Source organism: Phoca vitulina, unplaced genomic scaffold, assembly GCF_004348235.1.
Source record: "Phoca vitulina isolate PV1807 unplaced genomic scaffold, GSC_HSeal_1.0 scaffold25, whole genome shotgun sequence".
Taxonomy (NCBI): Eukaryota; Metazoa; Chordata; class Mammalia; order Carnivora; family Phocidae; genus Phoca; species Phoca vitulina.
Window position 1 is genome coordinate 20,264,087 of NW_022589728.1, and position 23,257 is coordinate 20,287,343.

At 41.0% G+C, this 23,257-nt stretch overlaps 1 protein-coding gene across 8 annotated transcripts in view; it reads left to right on the plus strand.

The window, feature by feature from the left end:
* SULF1 (sulfatase 1) overlaps positions 1-23,257 on the plus strand; it is a 176,208-nt gene that overhangs the window by 29,415 nt on the left and 123,536 nt on the right. The window contains exon 2 of one of the 8 annotated variants that reach the window (XM_032421532.1): positions 4,386-4,480. The exons of the other annotated variants lie outside the window; for them this stretch is intronic. The gene's annotated coding sequence lies outside the window, so the exon portion shown is untranslated. The remainder of the gene's footprint in view (positions 1-4,385; positions 4,481-23,257) is intronic. 8 annotated transcript variants of the gene reach the window in all.

Below are 23,257 nucleotides of genomic sequence, written 5' to 3' on the forward strand. Positions count from 1 at the left end.
ATACTGAGCTTCCATATACGGTGCTGGCCATTCCGGGTGTAGGTTACTCAAGCCATTTAAAGTCTTGGCTCCATAAGTGAGTGCTACACTCTTCAGAGTCTTTTTGGGGTTGCTGACATAATGATCTAGTCCAGGCTGGGTGCTGCCTGAGCCACTGTGCTCTCCTGCACAGTGTTTGAAGAGTGGGGACGGGGTGCAGCCGTGCGGGCCCCCAGACACCTGAGTGCAGAAGATTGCTGAATCTTGCTTCATTTCTGTGCTGTTTGGAAAGCTGGACGCTCCCCAACTCTCTCTTGGGTTTGGCTTCCTGTTCACATGTTTTCTGGTCTCATGTCATTGTGCATGAAGTAATAGTCCCACATGCAAGCACCATCCACAATGGCAAGACTTGTGTGGTTCAGTGCAAGTTTTCTAATGAGGACATTTTGGACCTTCCAACAACTCCTTAGGGAAAGCAGTTTGGAACTGTTATTACTTTCCAAGGCATTACAAGCACAGACAGAATGCACTTCTGCAACAAGATGAAAAGCCATTTTTAGGGGAAATTAAAGGACTGCCGAAGAAAACGACGTGTTTACCTTACACATCTATCTCCATGTGTGTATATGTGTGTACAGTGTAGAAAAATACCTCCAATTCAGTTTAAAAACATCAGTTACTGTTTCAGCGTTTCACTATGAATGGTGCTAGTGTTTTCCACCAAGGACTGTTATTTTAATGACATTTCTCTGCAGCAAAATCTGATGAGTTTACGAAGTTTGAGAGCCAGGAAATGCAGCTCAGTTTCTGAACAACTGAAAGCCAAGAGAGTTAATTTCAATCATTTACTTACTTTATAGCATGGATTCATAAGTGCTAAGTACAACAGCGCTAATACAGACAGAGAAGCCAAACCAAACTTTTCAAGTACAGCTCTTAAACTATCAAACTCAGCTTCCCAGTATATTATCAGCAGGTGAAATTCTGGTGCACAACTGCATTTATTTGTGGATGTTAATGTCAAATTAATAGGCATAGGTGCCAATGTTTTATAGAATTTTAGAGCAGAAAGGGGTTTTGGATGTCTCCCAATCTTATCTGTGCATTTTATGAACAGAAACTGAGATTCATACGAGCGCTCGCTTTCTTGCTCTCTCACTCTCTCTCTCTCTCCCCCCCACACACGCGTTTGCGCAAGACACATCTGAGTCTTGTGCTGAGTCGTTGCTTACGGAACAGATCATAAATCTGGCTTAATAAAAAGAAAGGGCAAAATGACCCAGAGCCAGGCCAGTGATGGCCTGCTTCATTCAAGTTTGTGTGGCCCAGCTTCGGCTCCGTGTGGACCAACAATTTATCCTTGCTTCAGGAACCATTCAAGGTCTTAGATTAGGTGTTTTTGACCAAAACTTGAATAAACTCCAAAACAAACCCGGAATCAAGAGGTAACTCAGATCCTGACGATGAAGGGGTGCTTCACTGGCGCATCATACTTACTGGCGGCCACGTTATGATTAGAGTCTGAGATGTAGACGAAGCCCCAGGTATAACCCTCACAATTTAGCAATCCTAAAACCTGATCGAGAGATGAGCCCTCACCCATGTAGGCAAGCAGTGACAACAGTGGGGACTGTATAACTAAATGCTACATTGCATGGCTTGGGTTTTTAAGTGTTGGAGTGCTGGTGAGAGAAATGAAAATAGAGGTTGTTAGGAAATGTCAGGATTTCAGCTGATCCCAGAGGGGTGCCTAGAACTTGAATAGGTGGGGGGAATAATGGTGGATTTTTCTAGGTAAAGAACAGCGGAAATGAAAGTATAAAGAGAGTCTCACAGAGCGTGAGGGTGGGGGAAGGAGGAGAGGGGGGACCCTGAGGAAGCCAGGCTGGTGGGTACTGTCTTATAGCATTTCCCAACCTGATCAATGGACCACCTACCGAGCCCCCAGTAATGCCTTATGTTATTATCTACTAAAATGTTACCGAAATACGTACCCTAAAAAACGTACTTGAATGTTTATATAACTATACATCCGCAATAATAACATTATATTTATATCATTGAAAATCCAAGAGAAATTGCTGATTAAATATGAACAAAGCCATAAACCAATAATATTCTCTTTAATGTTAATTTTCTTTCCAGATGATGCCGTTTTGCTGAAATTAAAGAATAAATTTGTTTTAACCGTGTTCATTCATGAAATTATTAAAAAAGAAACACTTTAATAAAAAATTTCTATTGCACACTTAGTACTCTGCCTATTTATAACGAATTGTTCCAAGAGGTACGTGTGAAGGAGGACAGGATCCAAGCAGTACCTCTGCTGGTGTCCAAGTTACAGAGGGGAGAACCGTGATGGCTCAGCCATCCTATCACCTTGCTCTGATCTGGCCAACACAACCTCACACAGCACCGCCAGAAGCATTTGCCTCTCGTGGGCACATACGCATCAGCCAGGTATTCAGGCTGCCTCTGTTCTCCCTCTAATAGCCTACAGCAATTAAATTGTTACATTATAATCCCACACGTTACCAATTTAATGATGACAAATCAGAGCCCTCATTTATAAAATTTATGGAAACTCTGCTCCCGTTCCATGAAAATACCTTTTGATTGCAAATTACCACTGCAAGGGCAGTTGTATCTTTATTACAGGCTAAAAAAAAAAAAAAAAAAAATTAACCCACGTAATAACAATGGCCAACGTTTATAGTGTGCTTAATGATGGGCCAAAAATCCTTCTAAATTTTTTACTTGGATGCGAACATGTCATCTTCCCATCAACCCTATGGGTTAGATACTATCTTCAATCCCCATTTTTCAGAGGCTTCTGAGGCATAGAGAAATTCAGTAACTCGCTCAAGGTCACATAGCCAGTGAATGCTGTAGCTTGGAATTCAGGCATCCAATTCCAGGGTCTGCTACCCCCAGGAGTATATTCAGAATGATTGCAAAAAGAGTGTTCTTTGGCATTAGGCTATGCCAGCATGACCACAGGCAGATACTTAGAGCTTCACGCTCCGGGGTTACCATTTACTTGGGGAGATCACAAGGTGTCATGCATAATTATAAACATAAACATTTCCATGTCCTCCAGGAACATATTTAAAAAGTAGACCTCTGTGTGATGCTTATAATAATTTGTAATATTATCAGAGACATGGGAACAGAGAATGTAAAAGCTGTCCGAGAGCTCAGCACCTCCCAGGATGGGAAGCACAGGGGAGCAGTCAAAAGGCCAATGGGGTTGGGCGTGCCAGATGACAGAGGGTGGTGTAGATGGGTGGTGGAGCTGAGCTTCTGTCAGGAATGGAAAGAGACATGATAAGGGTGGCGTGGGAGGAAGGGTCCTGCAGCCAACGGGCCAGCATCAGGGAGGCCCTGCTGCGGCAGTCTTGCTATAAGAATGAAGCTTCCAGAGCAGAGCAAAAAGGACTTGGTACTGCCCACATTTAACCTCAATCAGCAGGGCCAGTTCAGATCCAGAAGAGATTCCAGGTCTATTGTATTGAGGGAAATAATCTATACCCATTAACCTCTGAGATTCCCCTCTGTGCATACCAATAGACACTGGTTTTCACCAGTGAAGAGGTAAGAAGGCTCAAATGAAATGTTCTAATATTTACATGGGCAAGAAAAATACTTTCTAAAGGTAAAGGAAATGTGGGGTTGTTAAAGTGTGTGTATTGCTTTCCTATTCTTTTATATTTCTGATAGCTTATATTTTCTCATAAGATATATATGTTACATATTTTCTATTTCCTCTTCTATACTATGTATCATATGATGGGTACATGTTAAAATGTGCTCTGCACTGAGGCAAGATTGCATCATCATATACTGCATTAATCTGGGTGTTTCCTCTTATTCGAAATATCTAAGTTGATTTTAGTTACTTACATTTTTCACCTACCATAAATGCAAAATAGAAACAGATTTAACCACTTGTAAATGCTTACTTTGCTACTCATCAAATAATAGCTTGCAGCAGCTTTAGGAGATTTTGTGAATCAGCACATTTTCCTTCCAAACAGGTCTCATAACCTGAAATTCGAGGTCACTCAACTTTTAAACTTGGAACGCTTTGTAAACTTTTAAAAAGAAATTCTTCTTTATTAGTTTTAGGAAATCTAGTCAGAGAATAATATGAAATGAATCTAAGGGAAAGTCTTTCCCTTGATGAAGAGAGAGACGAATGGGAACTCCTACAAAAGCACTGAATTACCCACCGTATTTCAAAGTCTCTCGCAAGTGATTGTAAGAAAAGCAGTGTGGATAAAACTTGGAGACTATTATTCCTAATGATGTTCCCCTTTGAAGTTTGTGAAAGGGCGCCATCTGAGAGATGAGAGAAGCCACTGATAAAATGCAACTGAGGGCACATTTGCTCTCCTCCATTGTAGGTGCTGACGGCCACCCACCACCATCTGAAGAAGGTGGTTTTGGCAGATGACATGCAGGTTCTCCACGACAGAGTAATTGCAGAAAATCTTCAAAGGTACTCGTAGCAAACATTTATCTCTTGCTTAATTAAGCCAAGGTGCTAATTAAAGCTGAGCACCCCATGTCACTTGAAGAGGGACTGTTCCATGGATAGGGAATTGTAAGAAACGGAGGAGCCCCGCACCTTCCCGTAACATTTTCCTCCTTCCTGGATGAGAGAGCTAAAAGGGGCCTTAAATGGGGTAGAGCCATTGCATGAAATTAGTCTTCAGGAATGGCAAAAGAACCGTCTGAATAATGAGTATCTAAAGAATCAGGGGCGCCCAGCTGGCTCAGTCAGGAGAGCCTGTGACTCTTGATCTTGGGGTTATGAGTTTGAGCCCCACGTTGGGTGTAAAGCACTTTATGAACATGTCATGGCTGCTCAGGAAGCTCAGGGGAATTTAGAGCCACAGTGAATGGAAGGCCAGCTCCACCCGGTCATCCACACAGATGTCACCTGTCTTGTTCATAGCTTTGCCTTCACAGTTTCTTGCCTTGGCCAAGTGAATATTAGTGCCAGGGTGTTGTGGGGCCAAGAAGAGTTACAGAGACCCACCTAAGCGATACGACCTTAGTTGCAAAAACATTCTTAGGGGTGTTGATTCATATAAGTTTACAGCCCCATGTGTCTCTTCTCAAATGTCAACATTGAAATTTGTTCCCTTCTTCCCCAACCAAACTAATGCAATGGAAACTGTTGAATTCCTGTTGATTTCAAATTGCGGCTCTTCAAAATCATTACCCTTCACTTGCTTTTCATTCTAAGCCTTGCGTTGGCCCAGGTTGTCTTGGATAAAGTCCTCTAATCAGCAAAAAGTTCGTGAACCTCACACAAAACAAAATGAAATCTTTAGCAGGTCTGGCCTGAATTTCAGGTTTGTCTCTTGAGGACTGATTTATCGAGCTTTTCTTTCTAATACTTATGGAATTAAGCATTTTGTGTCCACGCTATAAATGGCAAGTTTAGCAGGGAAATACCTAGAAGTGTACAGAAGTCTGGGGTTAGTTCCTTGACAGAAAATCATGAGCCTTGCCATTTTTTTTCTGTAATTCTCAGTGCTTTGTGTGCAGATGATCTGGGGTATCACCAGAAACATATTGAAGCTGGTTATCCACAAGGTAAATCAAAAATAAGAGAAAACAAGTTGAAGTTTAGGTCTCCTTCCTTCAAAACTCCAAACAGGAGAGGAAATAATCCAAAACAGAAACTAAAAAAGGTATCTGTTTAGAAATTAGTTCAATAAACAGTAGAACTGTGACTTCTTAAGAATTCTTCATCTTCTTGAGTCAGTTCTCCATTTTTTTTTTAAGATTTTATTTATTTATTTGACAGAGAGAGACACAGCAAGAGAGGGAACACAAGCAGGGGGAGTGGGAGAGGGAGAAGCAGGCTTCCTGCTGAGCAGGGAGCCCAATGTGGGGCTCGATCCCAGGACCCCGGGATCATAACCTGAGCCGAAAACAGATGCTTAACAACTGAGCCACCCAGGCGCCCCATAGTCAGTTCTCCATTTAATGGGTAATTTTACTTTAAGCATTATGTCCTTTTCATTTTTCAGCATATTCTTATTATGAGAAAACAGAAATGTGTTTAATATTGGATCAAGTTAGAATCACTTGCTCACATTTAACACACAAGACGCCTACTTCTTAAAAATCTGTAGGCCCCCTCTGAGAGAAGTCTCCAGCATGCTTTTTCTGTCTTTGGACTGGAAAATTCAGATTCAAAGTCCCACCAAGTGCCAGCTTCAAACTCTCTGCCCTTCCTCATCCAGTCCTTGAGCTGGATTAGATAGACAGCTGAGTCACTTTTCACCACCACATCTGTATTCCTAGACCTACAGTCCTCTCATCTGGCAAATTATGTAGAAAGCAATGAGTCCTTTCTGTGTGTGCTCAGACAGTCAGGTTTATAAAATAAGGACCACTTTAATGAGCCTTAGAGCTTCAAAATGCTGCCTTGTGCATTTTTGATTGCCTCTCTGCTCCTGTCATCTGGATATAAAGTTCATTCAATATTTTTCCAGCTTTAAGAACTGCTTACCTGCAGTTCATTGAACTTGGCATCACCTCCAAAGTACGTAACACAAGAAACAGAACCAGGAGATGTTATAAGCAAAACACAGAAGCTGCCTAAGCATCTCCTGACTGTCCAGTTGCCAGAAGATTCTCTCTTAATCCAAGGAAAGATAGATTGTGTTCACATACAATAAGACAACAAAAGGACAATTAAATTTCACAGCTTGGGGGAGATTGTGAGAGTTCTTGGCAAAAACGTTCACACCTGTGAAACAGACTGTTATTTTTTGTGGAGCCTGGTTTTCAGCTTGAAATACACCTGCCAAAATCTGAATGGCTGCTATTGTACGTTCCGGACTCAAAAACTGCGCTGTCAGACAAGGTTTGGGGCACACAGATGGGATAACTTAGAACAGCGGCTATGTTGCTTGTAAGGAAATTAAGACCTTTCCTAGCCCTGCTGATGCCTATTTAGGATGGAAAATTTTATCATAAGCATGTCTTGGCTGTGCCTCCCTGGCACTTTATTTTTTTTATATTACCTTAATAATTTAAGTGATACTCAATGCCTTAATTTAAATTTAAGAGATTTTTTTAAATTGTCCATGGACTGTAATAGTGAACTACATCTTTTCAAGGGATCAACTCCAGACTTAGACCCTAAAAACTGCTAAAATTATCTTTGGGTATCCACCGAGCATTTAAAGCTTGCTGCGGAATATAAATAGCTGAATTTGGGGGTGCTAAGAAGCCGACTCTTTTCCCTTGTGATCATTCTCGCCCTTAACGTTTCTCATTGCACATCCTAGTGTCAGTTAAAATAATGTATTTGTTGTAAAACAATATAATAGCGATCCAATATGAAAATTTTTTGAGGTAAAGCATACACACACTTAACTCCAGCCCTTTAAGTTTTTTGTATATGAATATATGCAGTGAGGAATCATACAAAATTGCCACTATTTGACTATTTTGACCTACAAAAGCAGCAATTTCGTATGGTACTACCTAATATTTTATATAATTGGAAACTCAGAGAATATACTATTTTATTCTGATTCTTTTCACTGTTGTATCAAAACAATCTACAGTTTCTGCAGTGTGTTCATAGTTCATTAGTTTGAATTGGGGCATCATTCTCTATTACACGGATGTGGGGCATATGAAGTGGATTTTGCTTTTTTCCTATAAGAGATAACGCTCAAAAAAACCTAACCCGCACCTTCCTTCACACAGCCGTTTTATTTAGTTGCCTTCTAATGCCAGTTTTGAAACTAATGTCTTCTCCTGCGTCCCATCCTTTCATCCCTCCGAGACTAAATACTTTCACATGTGGGTCATCGATACAAATCTAAGTGATAAAGCAAGTGCTAGTATTCGCAAGCCTACCAATGTGCACACATGCATACACATCGTTAAATGGATCTGTTTAGACAGTACATCCTCAAATTTGTGCTGAAAGAAAACACCAAGCTTCAGTAGGGTGAGAAACATTGCGCCCATCAGCCTGTGCCACCTTTCGCTGGCTTTTCTCCATTTTCATCTGACTGAATGAGACCTGTCCCAGCAGATGGTCCTCTCAGTATGCTTTGGCTGCCAAGAGAATAGAGCTTTGTCTAATATGGCGAGGAAACACACTCCGGGGATATTAACCGACCAGAGCAAAACCCTTTGCTCTCGCCATAATGATACATTCAGGCAGGAAGTTAAGAGGAAAATAGCTACTCCCCTGGGAATGAGGAGGGGGAGGGAGGGGAGCAGTTTAATTATGATGAGGGTGGGGGCGGGGAGAGGGGGACAGTCACAAGTAGAGATCAAGAAAAAAGAATGGGATGATGTCATTCTTTACTGGGACAGTCACTGAAATGAAATCAGGTCACACACAATGGTCTTGTTCTATCCCTGCAACCATAAGTGTTACAAGAGATTACTTTGTGGCAATGCTTGTTAGGAAGGGTCTCAGGGCCGTGCTCACATTGAGATATCCCCCAAGACATCTTTAAGATGGGTAAGAAGGACAGAATCATCCCATCCAGTGCCAAAATGACCCACACGAAGTGCTGCACATTTGTTTTAAGATCACTAAGCCACAGTTTAGGAGAGAAAAAGTGGATCCTTATAACAGTGAATTTTAAGAAGCAGAATGCAACTCCACAGCTTGGTTTCAGGCAAGATGTTTTAAATTGATTCCCTTTCTCATAGGATAATTTTGAATGGCATTTTAAAGTTAAGGCGGAATATATTTCTCAGTATCAAGTTGCATTTTCTGAAAAGAAATACTGCCTTGTACTGTTAGGGCATTTTTAGGACTGATTAACTCTGCTTACATAGGAAGCATTTGATTTGTGTCGATGTTGAATCCCTAGAGGACTGGTGGCAGATGTATTCAAATTTAGGTTCCTTCTCTCGATGTCCTAATTTAACCTCATTCATCTGCTTCGATTTCACAAGAGGGCATCGCAATTACAAATGAAGGTTAGATTTTTTAAGAAGTCATCCCTGGAATAATTAGGTGATAGGGTCAAATCCTGTTATTAAGATTCAGTTGTGATTGCATTATAGGGCTTAAAACAAATAAGTCATTGACTGAGGCTTTTTTTTTTTTTTTAGGACATCTTTGCTGTGCGAGTATTTACCATAGTAGAACTGAAACACTGTAGGCTTTTTACATTCGTATCTGCAGGGTACAGAATTTACAAAATGTAATGTTCAATTTTGGTAAACCACTGGTCTTCAGGTACATGTGTATATTTAGGGACAAGGTCCTTCTCTCTTTTGTAGACTACAAAAATGTAAAAGCAAAATTAGATTGCAGTGATAATTCATATTTGCTTTATGATTTTGCCTTCAAATTACTAGGGAATCTTGCATGGTCATCTCAGGTGTCGGGGAAGTGGTGATAATATACGTGACAAATGTGTTTGAAAGTTGCTGCGGATTGTGGCTATTACAGGGCAACGAGGCACATTTTGAAGGAATCCTTTTGGGGAGCAGATTCTAACACAAACTTCAGTGGTTTCTGCTGCCCTTATTTTTAGACGAAAGGGCATGATGAGGCTATAGGACCTTTGAGAGAGGATAATTATTTAAAAATAAAAAGTAACCAAAATATTTCCAAACAAATTATCAGCATCATTAGAAACTCTCAGGTTCTCAAGACAGTGTTTAATTTCCTTTTCTGTTTATTTTCTAGCAGGCTTTAAAGAAATCTGTTAACCGGAGCCAGTTGATAGTAGCATCTAAAATGCAGGTGTTACTTTAAGCAAATCCGTTATTAACAAAGCAGGTAAATCAAGCGTGGCTTCTTACAATGGGATTCACCATAAAATTAATTTAAAAATTACTTACTTTTATAGTTTTACCAAAAAAAAAAAAAAAAAAGATTTGTGCATTCTCTGCATTGAAATGTATTTGTGTATTACATGAAGTAAGAATGACCCAGCAGATTAAACCTCTTCTATAATATTCACAGGAGCCAAGACATCTGGGTGGCTCAGTCAGTTAAGCTCCTGCCTTTGGCTCAGGTCATTGTACCAGCTGGGGTCCTGAGATCGAGCCCCGCCTCGGGCTCCTTGCTCAGCTGGGAGCCTGCTTCTCCCTCTGCCTGCTGCTCCCCCCCTGCTTGTGCTCTCTCTCTTTCTCTTTCTATCCGTGACAAATAAATAAAACCCTAAAAAAAAATATTCATGGGAGGGCTAGCCAGACTAGCCAGACATGATGATGCTCAGTATGCACAGTGGCCACAGGAAAGGGACAGCAACCATCCAGAGCCATCAGCTGCCCATGCTGTAAGGGATGCAGATATATTGAGTATCTCTGATGATGAGAAGTTTGCCAGAGTATTGCTAGTCACAAAATTCTGCTGTTCGAAGAACACTGCACTAAGAGTTGGTTCCAATTTTAGGCATTTTGTTGACTGTGTAACTTTCTACAAAATGAGAATATACTTGTCCCACTTCCCTCACTAGGCTGTTGTAAATATAAGATGAAGACCGGAAAAGTACATTTGGGGGGAGGAGCAGACGTATGGAGCCCTTCAAGCCCAATCTCGTGCTCCTGTTGTAATATTAAAAGGCTAAGGTATGGCATGGCAATCATTAGTTCCCATTATACTGTTCTATTCCCAGCACCTTTCTTCTCCCTCATTATTCTTTTAGGTTTATGTCTCTGCCAGTAAACTAATCCCCAATGTGTATTTTTGATGGTTGGCAAAAATCCAGAAATGCTTTGCGAAGAAGGAAGGCTATAGAATCACTTGGATTCTAACTATGCATTCAGTGCATTTTTCAGAAAAGCTTCAGAATGAAATATCTTTTCTGGCAAAGGCATTAAAAATAAGAGTGAAAAAAATAGCTTGTATTATATACACTTGTAGTTGTTGGAATTCAACTAAGGGTTGACTCCCAATAATCTTTATGATTAGGGGGAAAAAAGATGTGTAAGATTAACTCCCTGGGGACGGGTGCTATTGCTTTTCAAATTTTGCTGATTGGCTCCTGTTGTGCTCTAAAGTGGATCGAGAAATTACCATCATCTGCATCCCCGCAGACAGAGGCCAGAGACAAAAGGTGACATCCCTCTGCTCTCTGTCACGTGACTGCCTCTCTCTTAGGGAAATATTTCATTTTCTGGTTGCTTTTTCCACCAGGAATTTCTTTTATTTTTATTTTTATTTTTTGAAGATTTTATTTATTTATTTGACAGAGAGAGAAAGCACAAGCAGGGGGACCAGCAGGCAGAGAGAGAGGGAGAAGCAGGCTCCCCGCAGAGTAGGGAGCCTGACGCGGGGCTCCATCCCAGGACCCTGAGATCACGACCTGAGCCAAAGGCAAATGCTTAACGGACTGAGCCACCCAGGCGCCCCAGGAATTTCTTTTAAATGGCCGATACAGTATCAGCTTAGTACTCTGCACTTACTGAAATATCCCTTCTGGGCGAAGGGACAGGAATGTAATTTACATTTCACATTTGGAAGTCCACCTTAGTTTGAAGAACTTTCTCTCTGGTTGTAGAAATATTAAGACAGAGTTTGTATGGTATGACTTGTGTATATGTGTATGAGTCACTGTTCCAGTGACAACCAACTCCTAAACACGACAGACGATGATTCTGACTATCAAAACACTGATTTTTTTGTCCCTCCTGGACTCATGTAGATAGTAAGAACATGCATCTACCTGGTAATAACTAGGCTGAGCTATTGGCCTTCATGGATGTCTAAAAACATACACAGTGGTGTGTTGAAGGGATGTAAAAAGAGCCTTTCCTACCTTAGAGAGTCTTTGGGAATTCAAGAGTTATCACCAGCCAAAGTGATCCTGTCTTCTTAAAATGAAAAGCTCCCTCTCTGTTTCTAGTTTATAGTGATACGTGGAAGAAGTGTAGCATACTGATTAGGAACACAGATTTGGGAGACAGACTGCCTGGGTTTGAATGGTTTGCCATGTCCTTGCTTAACTGTGTAACTTCATTTCTTTGCGTCTCAGTGTCCTCATCTGAAAAATAGGGGCCAGTCTGTAATAATACCGACTTTGTCTCACTCTTTGGAGGATTAGATGTTTCTTTATGTATAAAAGGCCCAGAACAATGCCTAGCACTTAATATAGTGCTTTATGCGTGTTAAGAATTATTATTATTTGTGAAATGTTAAAAATCTAGAACTGCCCCAGGTAGACACTATGTTCCCATGATGTTAGTGTGCCCATAATTCCACACACTTACATACACACACAGTCTCACTATAGAGAGAGCAGTCACGGGCCCCCGCACCACCCTGCGGGAACTGGTGTCAGGCAGGAGTAGGATGAGTGCCTCGCAAATAATAGCAATCATAACACCTTCCGCATACACACTCGTGATGTACATTCGTGCATTGCAACAGTTGTGGAAAGCCAAATAACGTGATACATGGAAAAGTAATTTGGGAGTATATTATCAGCCTAGTGATAAAATCAGCTTTTAACTTTCTAATTTCTGATTTCCCTTTAGATTTGCTTAGACCTGGCTGGGTTCAGCTTTTTCCCCCAGCCAAGCGTGATTTAGCAAATCCTAACCGATAAAAACTGATAGTCACTAAAAGACGGAAATTCTCCTTGTAGAACCCAGATGATTCAACAGGCCCAGATTCTGACCCCAGAGAGCTGGATATTTATTCTGTAGTCTCCATTCTGAGATCCACAGAAGTGTAAAAGGGGCTTGCCTCATGAAAACTTTTTTTAATCCTTTGTTTATAAATAATATACATTTGATGGAGGTTTTTTTTTTTTTTTTTACAGCTCTCACGGTTTAAATGAAATCATTTCAAAGCTCCAGGTTGACAGCTGTGAGGCACCTGTTCTTCTAATTGTGCCATTATTAGGAGTCCCTTGTTGAAAAGAGAGGAAAAAATAATATGTCCTCAGAGAATGATAAAAGAGGTCTCTTGAAGAGAGCTTTCCTGAGTATTTTGGAGATTTTTCACACAGTGGAGAGCACTAATTCTGCCTGTATTTGAGACTTCTGAAAATGACATTTCATATATAAAATTCAAAACTCTAATTGTGTATCCAATGTTGCCACAGGGTCTTAAAATAGAAACTTGGGGTTTGATTTTCCACTTCTCTTTCTTTATGGTTAAGTCGGTATGCCTGGAGCTGACACGTCCCTACTGCACCAAAGATAGTATAGAAAAAGTGAGTGTTGTTCACTCCATCGTCCCCCTCAGCATCTCCCAAGTGAAAATTCAAGGTTATGATTGCGTGGCATTCGGTGACCGACAGAGCCATGGCCATCCGTCATGTTGAGAACCAAGTGTAAAACTTTTAGGCCTTCCAAGGACCGCCAGTATGAGAGAAAGATGATATAGTGAAAACACAGTGAACAGTCTCTGCCTTTTACTAGTTGTGGAATCGGGCAAGGTGCGTGGCCTTCTGAGCCTCAGGTGGCCTTTTGGTAAAATTTGGGTAACAACATTCACCTCATAATATTACTGTGAGGGGCTCAGAGAGAAGGTGTGTGCAAAGCACCAAGTGCAGAGAGGAACCTATAGCATACATTCAGGAACATTCATCTCTCTCCTCAACTTGTCTTAGCTCAGAACTTCCCTTCTCCTCCTCCCTCCGTCTGGTGCTGTGGCCCTACCTGACTTCCCAGCCTGTGCCTGCGAGGATCCCCATGCCCCCGACATTCTGATCCAGACTGCTCACGCTCCTTACACACCCTTCCTCAGCAGAGCTCTGGAAAGTCACAGGGCCAGAATATTCTTTTACCACTTAATAGCAAAAGCTAAATGCCATAACCCATGTACAATAGTCCTTGATTTCCTCACAGCCAGAATTTGATTATTTCTTCTTTTGCACTCCCGTGGACTTTATACTTTAATTATGGTTCACATTTATTTAAGTCTTGTTTGTACCACACTGTCATTTACATTCCTGTGCCTCACGTTAGGCTGTGTGCTTTTTGAGACTGGAGTATCGTCCTTTCATTTCTTACTGCATTTAGCACAGTACTTTGCGAGTAGTTAAGTGCACAAGAAGTGCTCCTTTTTAATTTAAAAAACAAAGTTGCAACTTCTGGTTTAAAAATATTGAACTTTGTGAACTGCCAGAAAGAGGCATCCATGCTTTGGCTTGGGCCAATTCCCTAGTGGCAAATTTTATTTTATTTTATTTTTTAAAGATTTTATTTATTTATTTGAGAGAGAGAGAGCACGAGCAGGGGAAGGGGCAAAGGGAGAAGCAGGCCCCCCTCTGAGCAGGGAGCTCCATCCCAGGACCCCCGGGATCATGACCTGAGCCGAAGGCAGACGCTTAACCCACTAAGCCACCCAGGCGCCCCCCTCACAGCAAATTTTAAAACTCACACAATGTTTCTTCTATCTGCCTAAGTATTTGAGTATTTAAAGGCGCTATTGTGCAAAGAGACCCAGAATTAAATGTCGAGGAGAAGCCCATGGCCTAGCATCTGTCTTGTAGAGTTCGGTGAGAGACACCCAGTGCCTACAGAGCTGTTACAAAAGACGAGGATCCTATGGAATAATGAATGACTGATCCCCAAAGCTCTTCGCTGTACATCAATGTCTCTTAAAAGTAGCTTGTTACAAGGGATCACTCTGAAAGACCATAACGCTTTGAACATTGGAACTGCAGAGACAACAGCAAGCCTCGTGGTGTGACCATTCAGGGCCGAGAAATAACAGGATGGAGGAAGCGGGAAAACCGCCTTGGTGGTTGGGGGCCTGAAGTGAGGTGATTGGATATGAACAAAGCCCTTGTGAAACCCATGTGACAAAAGGCAGAGCCACCACACCTCATGACGTTCTGCCGTCCCCAGGGGCTGGACCAGAGGACAGCCGACCCATGCACTTGGTGCAGACAGAGCTTCCTGGCGGACCTTAGGTGGGTCAGCCAGAGGGACAGAAAGAGAGGGAAAGGATTTCAGCAAATGCTAACATCTGAAAGACGAGTGGGAACACACACCCTTAATAAGTTTTCGAAGAAGGGGTTCAAGAATGTATTTTTGTTGTTGGCTATAAAGATAATAAGAGGGTGGTGGTATAAGCGAAAGTTTCAGGAAAGCTGAGCTCTGTCCCAACTGTATATTTAAGTGGCTGTGTGACTTTGGGCAAGTTACTTAACCCTTCTGGGCCTCCATTGTCTTATCTGTAATATGATGTAAGTGTTCACTTGCAGCTCTAAGATTCCACAACCAGATGCTACCAGTTACGCCTACTATATCTTCCCGAGAATTGCATCCCTCCTCAGCCGAGGATTATACTTCTCACCTGAGTTTTGTCGGAAAATGATGCAGTGAGAATAAAGAATGAAAATTACTTATATTTATAATCACTGAAAATATAAGTGATTTTCATTTTATTTTCCCTTACTCAAACTGACTCGAGATTTTCTCAACAACTGAAATGAAATGTTTGTTGAGATGGATATTTATAAATATGGGCAGATTCCTAGTTACAAATGGACCATGTTAAAAATGATCATTTATAAACTTGTCTACCAGTGGTTCAATCTATATTATCTAGTAATATTATTGATGTTATATTTTTTTACAGGTCCATTAAGGGACAGATACCCTTAGCAGGCCTGCCTAGAAATCTAAGCTTGAAGTTTAAAGTTTTGGTGGGAGGGGTGCCTGGGTGGCTCAGTCAGTTAAGCGTCTGCCTTCGGCTCAGGTCATGATCCCAGGGTCTTGGGATTGAGCCCCACATCGGGCTCCTTGCTCAGCGGGGAGCCTGCTTCTCCCTCTCCCACTCCCCCTCCTTGTGCTCGCACTCTCTCCCTCTCTCTGTCAAACACATAAAATCTTTTAAAAAATAAAGCTTTAGTGGGAACCAAGGTACTTCATGTGACAGTCTGTAAACCTAAAAACCTATCCTCACATCTATGCTCCTCATCCCCTGGCCTACTTCCCCAGCCCTTGTAAGAAAAGTTAGAGTTTCTCCTTCCTCCTAAGCCAATGCTGATGATCTGGTCAGGTCCGAAATTCTAATGAGAAATAAATTGAGGAACCAGGAAGTGGGGGTTTTAGGAGAGATGAAAAGAATTTCAGTTAGGAAAGGAAGTGGGATCTTACCCTGAGGTACTTAAAAGGCAGGAGAGAGGTGGGGTAAAATGAGCATAAATTTCATTGGGCCCGAGGGTTTTAAACAGTAAGTATGGGGTAAGTTAATTGTAAGACATGAATGAAAAGTAAGAGAAACAGCGTCTCGAGAATAAGAAGCCAGTGGACAACAAGGAAGGAATAGGAAAGTTTCTCTATATTTCCTCATTCTGGATTTTCATCATCTGCTTCTGCCTCCTCCTACTCCTCCTCACCACAGATCCCAGTCATCTTGTTATTTATTTTTTTCTTTCTATGACCAGTGTTTCTCCCTGCTAGGAGTAACATTTTCTGGCTTTTTCACATATCCAGTAATAATTGATTGGCTGCTGGATATTGTGAATATTAAGTGCCTCGTGGTAAAACCCAACCTCCTTTCCCAACCAAAATTCTTGACACTCGGTAAGACAGGAAGCTGGGGGTGGGGGGAGGGGTGTTGATGATCACTCCAAGTGGATGTGCAGAAGGAAGGAGAAATTAATGCACACATTGATCAAGGAAAATGATGTATTTTATTTAAATTTATCATAGGCTTACATTTGTGTATTTCTGGTATAGCATTCTTCTCCTTGTATTCATCAGCTTGCAGTTAGCTGAGCTTTTTTGGATCTGGGGCTTACATTTTTTAAGCACATTTGGAATTTTTTTCAGTCATTATTTCTTCACATATTTTCCCATTACCACTATCCCTCCTAGGACTCCAATTACATGCATGTTAGACTACTTGATATTAAAATTGTTCCACAGGCCACGGGGAGTGCATTCACTTTTGAAAAGCCTTTCCTTTCAGATATTGTACTTTTCAGCTCTAAAAATTCCATTGGGTTCTTTTTAATAGTTTCCATGTAGCTCTTCATTATGTTCACGTTTTCCTTCAAATCCTTGAGCATACTTAGAATAGCTGTTTAAATTCCTCATCTGCTCATTCAATCATCTCTGTCATTTCTGAATCTCTGTCTCTCTTTATTAAAGTATAATTAACATAACATTATATCAGTTTTGGATGTATAATGTAATGATTGGATATTTGTATATATTGCAAAATGATCATCATAGTAAATCCAGTTAACATCCGTCACCACGCATAGTCACAAATTTATTTTTTTTCTTGTGATTTTTTTTTCTTTCTTTCTATGACCAGTGTTTCTCCCTGTTAGGAGTCACATTTTCTGGCTTTTTCACATATCCAGTAATAATTGATTGGCTGCTAGATATTGTGAATATTACGTTGTTGAATGTCTGGATTTAGGTGTCTTCTTTTAAAGACTATTGCCTTTTGTTCTGACAAGACAATTAATTTACTTGAGGATCAGCTGGGGATCTTTTAAAGTTTGTAAGTTGCTTTAGGTCAGATCTAGGGTGATCTACACTCTAGGGCTAGTGAGCCCTACTTTCAAGGCTTGAGCTTTCTGAGGTCTCTACTGGATGCTCCATGTGTGTTCAGTGAGTTCTTTCCACCATGGCTGGTCAGAACTTAAGTATCCCAGGGCGCCTGGGTGGCTCAGTTGGTTAAGCGACTGCCTTCGGCTCAGGTCATGATCCTGGAGTCCCTGGATCGAGTCCCGCATCGGGCTCCCTGCTCGGCAGGGAGCCTGCTTCTCCCTCTGACCCTCCCCCCTCTCATGTGCTCTCTCTCTCTCTCATTCTCTCTGTCTCAAATAAATAAATAAAATCTTAAAAAAAAAAAAAAGAACTTAAGTATCCCAATCATATGTAGTATAAGTTGTTAATCTTACAGCTCCCCAGTAATTCTTTGCCTGGTGGTTATCCTTCGCCCAACTTTGTGGATTCTCACCCTACAAATCCATAGCTTAGTATTCAGTCAACCACTCAAAACCCCATACAGATTTCTAGAGCTTTTTCTCTGTGTTTCTCTCTCCTCTCATATTCTATCCCACAAATTCCACTTCCCTCTCCAAATTACACTCTCTCTTCAGCTCTGCTTGGGTATCCCTCTTGGTGCCATTTCCGAAAAGTGTCTAGTGGGACATACCTCCCTTACGTTCCTTCTCTCAGGGATCACAGCTTATTGTCCAGTGTCTGAGATAGTTGCTCCATATACATTGTCCAGTTTTCCGACTATTTATAGCAAGAGGACTAGTCTGGTACCAGTTACTCCATCTTGATTAGACATAGACCCACAACATTTGTATTCAAACCTTGTTTCTTTTTCTTTTCTCCCCACTAATCACGAAGACCTTTCAAGGCAGTGACAAGATCTCATTCATCGCTGTATTCCCAATGTCTAACATAGAATTTAGCACATAGCAGGCATAATAAATATTGTTGAATGAAAGAATGAATGACTACTGTTACACTGATCCACAATATTTAGGGTATCTACATTTAGTTGAGACATTGATGTAAATATCTAAGCATTTCTTTAATATGTGCTTTTTTAAGCAACAGAGAAAAATCTATTAAACTGCTGAATTCACATTAGCTAAAGATCAAGGCTAAGGTAGACAAGTTCTGTGTTAAGCTTACTTAATATTCCTAATAGCTGTAATATGCCAGTGTCCAGAAACAGAGATCACATGTTTTCAAGTACCTATAGAACAGTAATGACAAATTATTGTAGAATCAAAAGTAGCGGTGGCTGTTTTTAACTTTCAGTCCATGAAGTTGGCAAATGCAATATTTACTTCGGGGATTTCTGCCTCTAAGCATATGCCAGGATTATAAATGTCCAGACTGTAGTTGCATTTACCTTCATCCTTTGAAGGAACTATGATGGCTTTTTATTTAAATAGCAAAATGCATTGAGTTGGTCTTTCAAAAGCCTATCTAGCTTTCTTTCTATGATCAAAAATTTGACTTATAAACTAAGAATGATGGTCAGACTTTTGTAACCTACACAAATTGAATGGGAAAGGAGTCCTGCATTTTCATGTTAAAGATTTCTCTCTGAAATCTTAATACAATATCTTTACAAGTTTCATATAAGAATTATCTATATCTGGAAGAATGTAAGATTTGCGAAAATATCTTTAAAATCTCTGATACTTAAAAGTCTCTGGATATGGGTACATTTCCTATAATTAGAATATCTTTACCTAATTATTTAAAGGGTTCCTAAAATTCAGACGTTTTCTTGTCCTACACACACACACACACACACACACACGCAAACTACATGATAATTATTCCTACTCCATAGGTCAAATCAGCGTTTGCACAATACTGTTATTATCAAAAGCATGGTCTTTTAATACCTAATCTCATTTGATCCACAGGATTCTTAAAGTTTCCTTTTGTTTCTTTTTGACTCTATTTCTGGTTTCCTTCGATGGAAGGCAGCAGTTTTTTAAGTTGAGGAACTGAGCCGTGAACGAGATCTCCGTTGGCTCATTCTTCCAGGTACCTTTGGCAAGTCACCTCTTCATCTTTGTCTTTGATGACACACCCTACCAGATGGAAAGAATAATTTGATCTCCACATGAGTGTGAAGGACCCCTGAAATTCTAATACAAGTTAATAAAAAAATGGTTCGTTAGTTTCAAAATAATGATTGTACTTGTTTAAAGCCTGAGTGAGATGATGTTTAAGAGCAATGATCTAAGTTTGTGGTTCCAGAACTGTTCAAAACTAAAGGTTTTATTTCACTTTGTTTTTCTCCAACATTTACCCCCTCAGTTTCTATTTCCCAGTTAAGAATTTAAAGTGAACCTTGGTCAAAGCCTCGGGTTCCACCTGGTTTGGGGTTGAAACCACATGAAGCCACTGAATTTTGCATAGGTTCCTTTTGAAAAGTTATATCAGCTTAGGTTCTCTTTCAGTGTGAGCCAGGTTTACATAAAATTTGGCCAAGCTTTAGATGAACCTGCCCTGAGTTGTGATTTCATATCAGACCCTAAAATGAAGCCACTTACCTAGTTCCGTCTTTAAAAAGCACGTATGTAATGTCCCCAGAGTGTGTGGCTGAGGTGCAGTAGCACCTTGTTTTAGTACAATGTGGGGAAGGATTCTCAGCTACTTGGGACGCATTCTAATTGAGAAACCGAACAGACTCAGTAATAGAGGCTCTAGTGTCAGTAATAACGTTTTGGGAAAATTTCTTTTGAAGTCTAACAAAAAGGTTTCCAAGTAAATAGCTCAGAGAAACCAGGTTAATTCACCTTTCCTTTGTCCCGTCCTTTATTTTCTGCATTCGTTAATTCAACAAATCCTCATTGAGCACCTATCCCACGATGTGCCAAGCCCTGTTCTAGGTATTCAAGACATATTTGTGCACAAAATATTTACAGATCCTGACTTTTGTGGTTCTTACATTCTAGTAGCAGAAGACAGAAAATAAAACTAAATATACCAGATGAGTCAAATAGATATAGTATATTTGAAAGTGGCATGTACTATGAGATAAGAGAAAGTAGAACAAAATTAGAAATCAGGGTGGGTTGCCGTGTTGAAGAGGTTTCACAAGGAAATCATGGAGATGGTAAGATTTGAACAAAGTCTTGAAAGAAGTGAGGAAATAGCAAGCAGGTATCTTGAGGAAGAGCTTTCCAGAAAGAGAGAACAGCTAGAGCAGAAGCCCCAAGATACCTACATATTAGAGAAACCATAGTGACACCGTTTTGACAAATATGAAGTGAGCAAACAGAAGAGTGGTGGAAAATTAGGTCAAACAAGTAACAATAGGCCAGCACGTGACCTGTAGGCCATGAGAAGGACTTTGTCTATTTCACCAGATGAAAAGGAAACCATCGCAGGGTTTCGTACAAAGGAGGAGGACATTCTGATTTCTATTGTCAAAGGCTCTATCTGTCTTGTGGAGAACAGACGGTAGATGTGCAAAGATAAGAAAAGAAACATTATTACAAGGTTACTGAAAGAGATAAGAGTGCTTCGGATTTGGAGAAAGCAGTGGAAGTAGCAAGTAGTGGTCAGATGCTAGCTAATTTTGAAGATAGAGCCAACAGTATTGCCTGATTGATTGAAAGTGATATGGGGGCAGGGGTAGAAAAGAATCAAAGATGCTTCGAATGTTTTGGCTCAAGCAACTGGAAGGATAGAGTCGTCATCAATTGAGATTGGAAAGGTTGCAGTTGGAAGCATTCTGGGAAGGAAGATCAAGAATTCAGTTTTGGGAAGCAAATTTGAGGTGTCTTTTAGACCTCCAAGGGGAGGAGCTGTCATTGTATAGGTAGTTGGATTTATTTGCAGATTGCGTAGACATTTGCATTTGGAAGTCAGAAGCATAATATCAACAAGGATGTGAGTATACACAGAGAAAAGAAGTGAAGACCAGCCTCTGTGTTGCTCCAATATTAAGAGGTCAAAGAGAAGAGGAAAGGTCAGCACAAAATATTGAGAAGGAGCCCAGCAAAGTAGGGGGAAGACCAAGGGGTGAGGGAGTTCCTGGTTTCCTGGAAGCTGAATGAAAACAGTGTTTCAGGAAGGAAAGAATGATCAACTACATCTGGCAGGTCCAGTATGATGAGGATTGAGAACTGACCATTGGATTTATATCCTTGGCAGTTGCTGGTTTTGTGCATGAGTGCAACTTTGGTGAAATAGGGGGAGAGAAAGCCCGAATGTAGTAGATCTAAGAGAGAACAAAGGAGAGATACTCAGAGAGCAATATGGCAAATCTTCCAAGGCGCCTGCTCCAAGGGGAGCAAAGAAAAGGGGCAGTAGCTTGTGAGAGAAGTAAGGTCATGAATGTTTTTTACAGGGTGGAAGAAATGACAACATGTTTACATGCTGATGGGAATGATGTAACTGGGGGAGGAAAAATGATCTGAGCAAGCGAGGGGAGCATTGCTGGAGCTCTGATTTTTTTGAATAGGTGAGAAGAAATAGAACCTTGTACAGAGGTGGAAGAATTGGCTCCAGACTGAGAGAACACAGAGAATTCATCTTCTCAAGTAGATGAGAAAGCAGAACATAGGGGAGCAGATGCTGGTGGGTGAGCAGAAGGGGGGGGGGAGCCTGTGGAAGTTCTCTTCCAATTTCTTCTGTGTCTTCAGTGAAGCATAAACCGAGGTCATCTGCTCAGAACGAGGGTTAAGAAGGAGTGCTGAGGGTGTGAGCAGGGAGGAGGGGATGAGAAACCGACATCTGAGGGAACGGAAGAGTAGCCAGGCTAAGGAAATAAAGTGTGGTTGCCTGGCAGCATTTGGGGCCTCCTTGAGGGTCATGGCACGGGTAAAGCATGAGCCCCCGTGGGGTGACGTGCCTTTCTCCAGGCATGGGGCAGTGGAATAGGCAGCGAGTTGGATTTAACTAGGGCTCTGGTGTCCCAGGCAAGGGTGGTGGACTGATGGGGGAGGTGGGGGATCCAGCGTATTCGCAAAGGACTAACTGTGTGAAATGACTTTAACCTGATAAGGAGGGGATAAGTGAGGGCCAGTAAGAGCGGAAGGATCAAAAGACTGAAGAGCTCTGCCATGTCAAGGAATTGTTGGGTTTGGCCAACTGGAGGACTAAGTAATGGCAGAGGGCAGGATGCAGGAATCTGAGATGATAGGACAAGAGGCAATTTCCAGTACTGCTCAGGGCCGTGGATTGCCTAGCTGGCCTCGGGAGTAACTAGTGTAGAAGAGAGGTGACCAGAAAGGAAGAAGCAATGGTGCTGGGAAGCTCACATCCATGAGCTTGGAAATCTCCAAGAATTCAGGCAGGCATAATATTGGAGAGATTGAGAATGAAAAAGAAGCTAAATCACTTTGAAATGCGGAGGAATGTCCTGGGGTTAGTTGATAACTATGGAAGTAGTAGGCTATGTAATCTAATAACATGAGCTAATCTTTTTTTTTTTTTTAATAAGAAAGCATATGGATTTAAGGAGGAGAGTAGAGAGAGAGATGGAGGGAGGGAGGGTGGGAGGAAGAAAGGAAGGAAGGAAGGCAGGCAAGAAGACAGGCTGGAGGGCTTTAAGAAAGAGTTTAGCATAACACTGATTCAGTGGATCTACCCAAATTTACATTCAATTTTCTAGAACTATAGTATTCAAAGATAGCGTATTTATACACAAACCTGGATATACATTACATTTTGTATAAAGTAACATTTTGCCAAAATGAGATTTTTTTTTCCCCCTTTCCCCACCAGAAACTATCAAGGTGCACAATAACTTGCTGCTTCTTATTTTACAGTGAAGTAAACAAGAAAGTCCTTAGAAAGATGTCAACAACAGCCCAGAAGAAGGAATCCAATTTAAGCATAGATG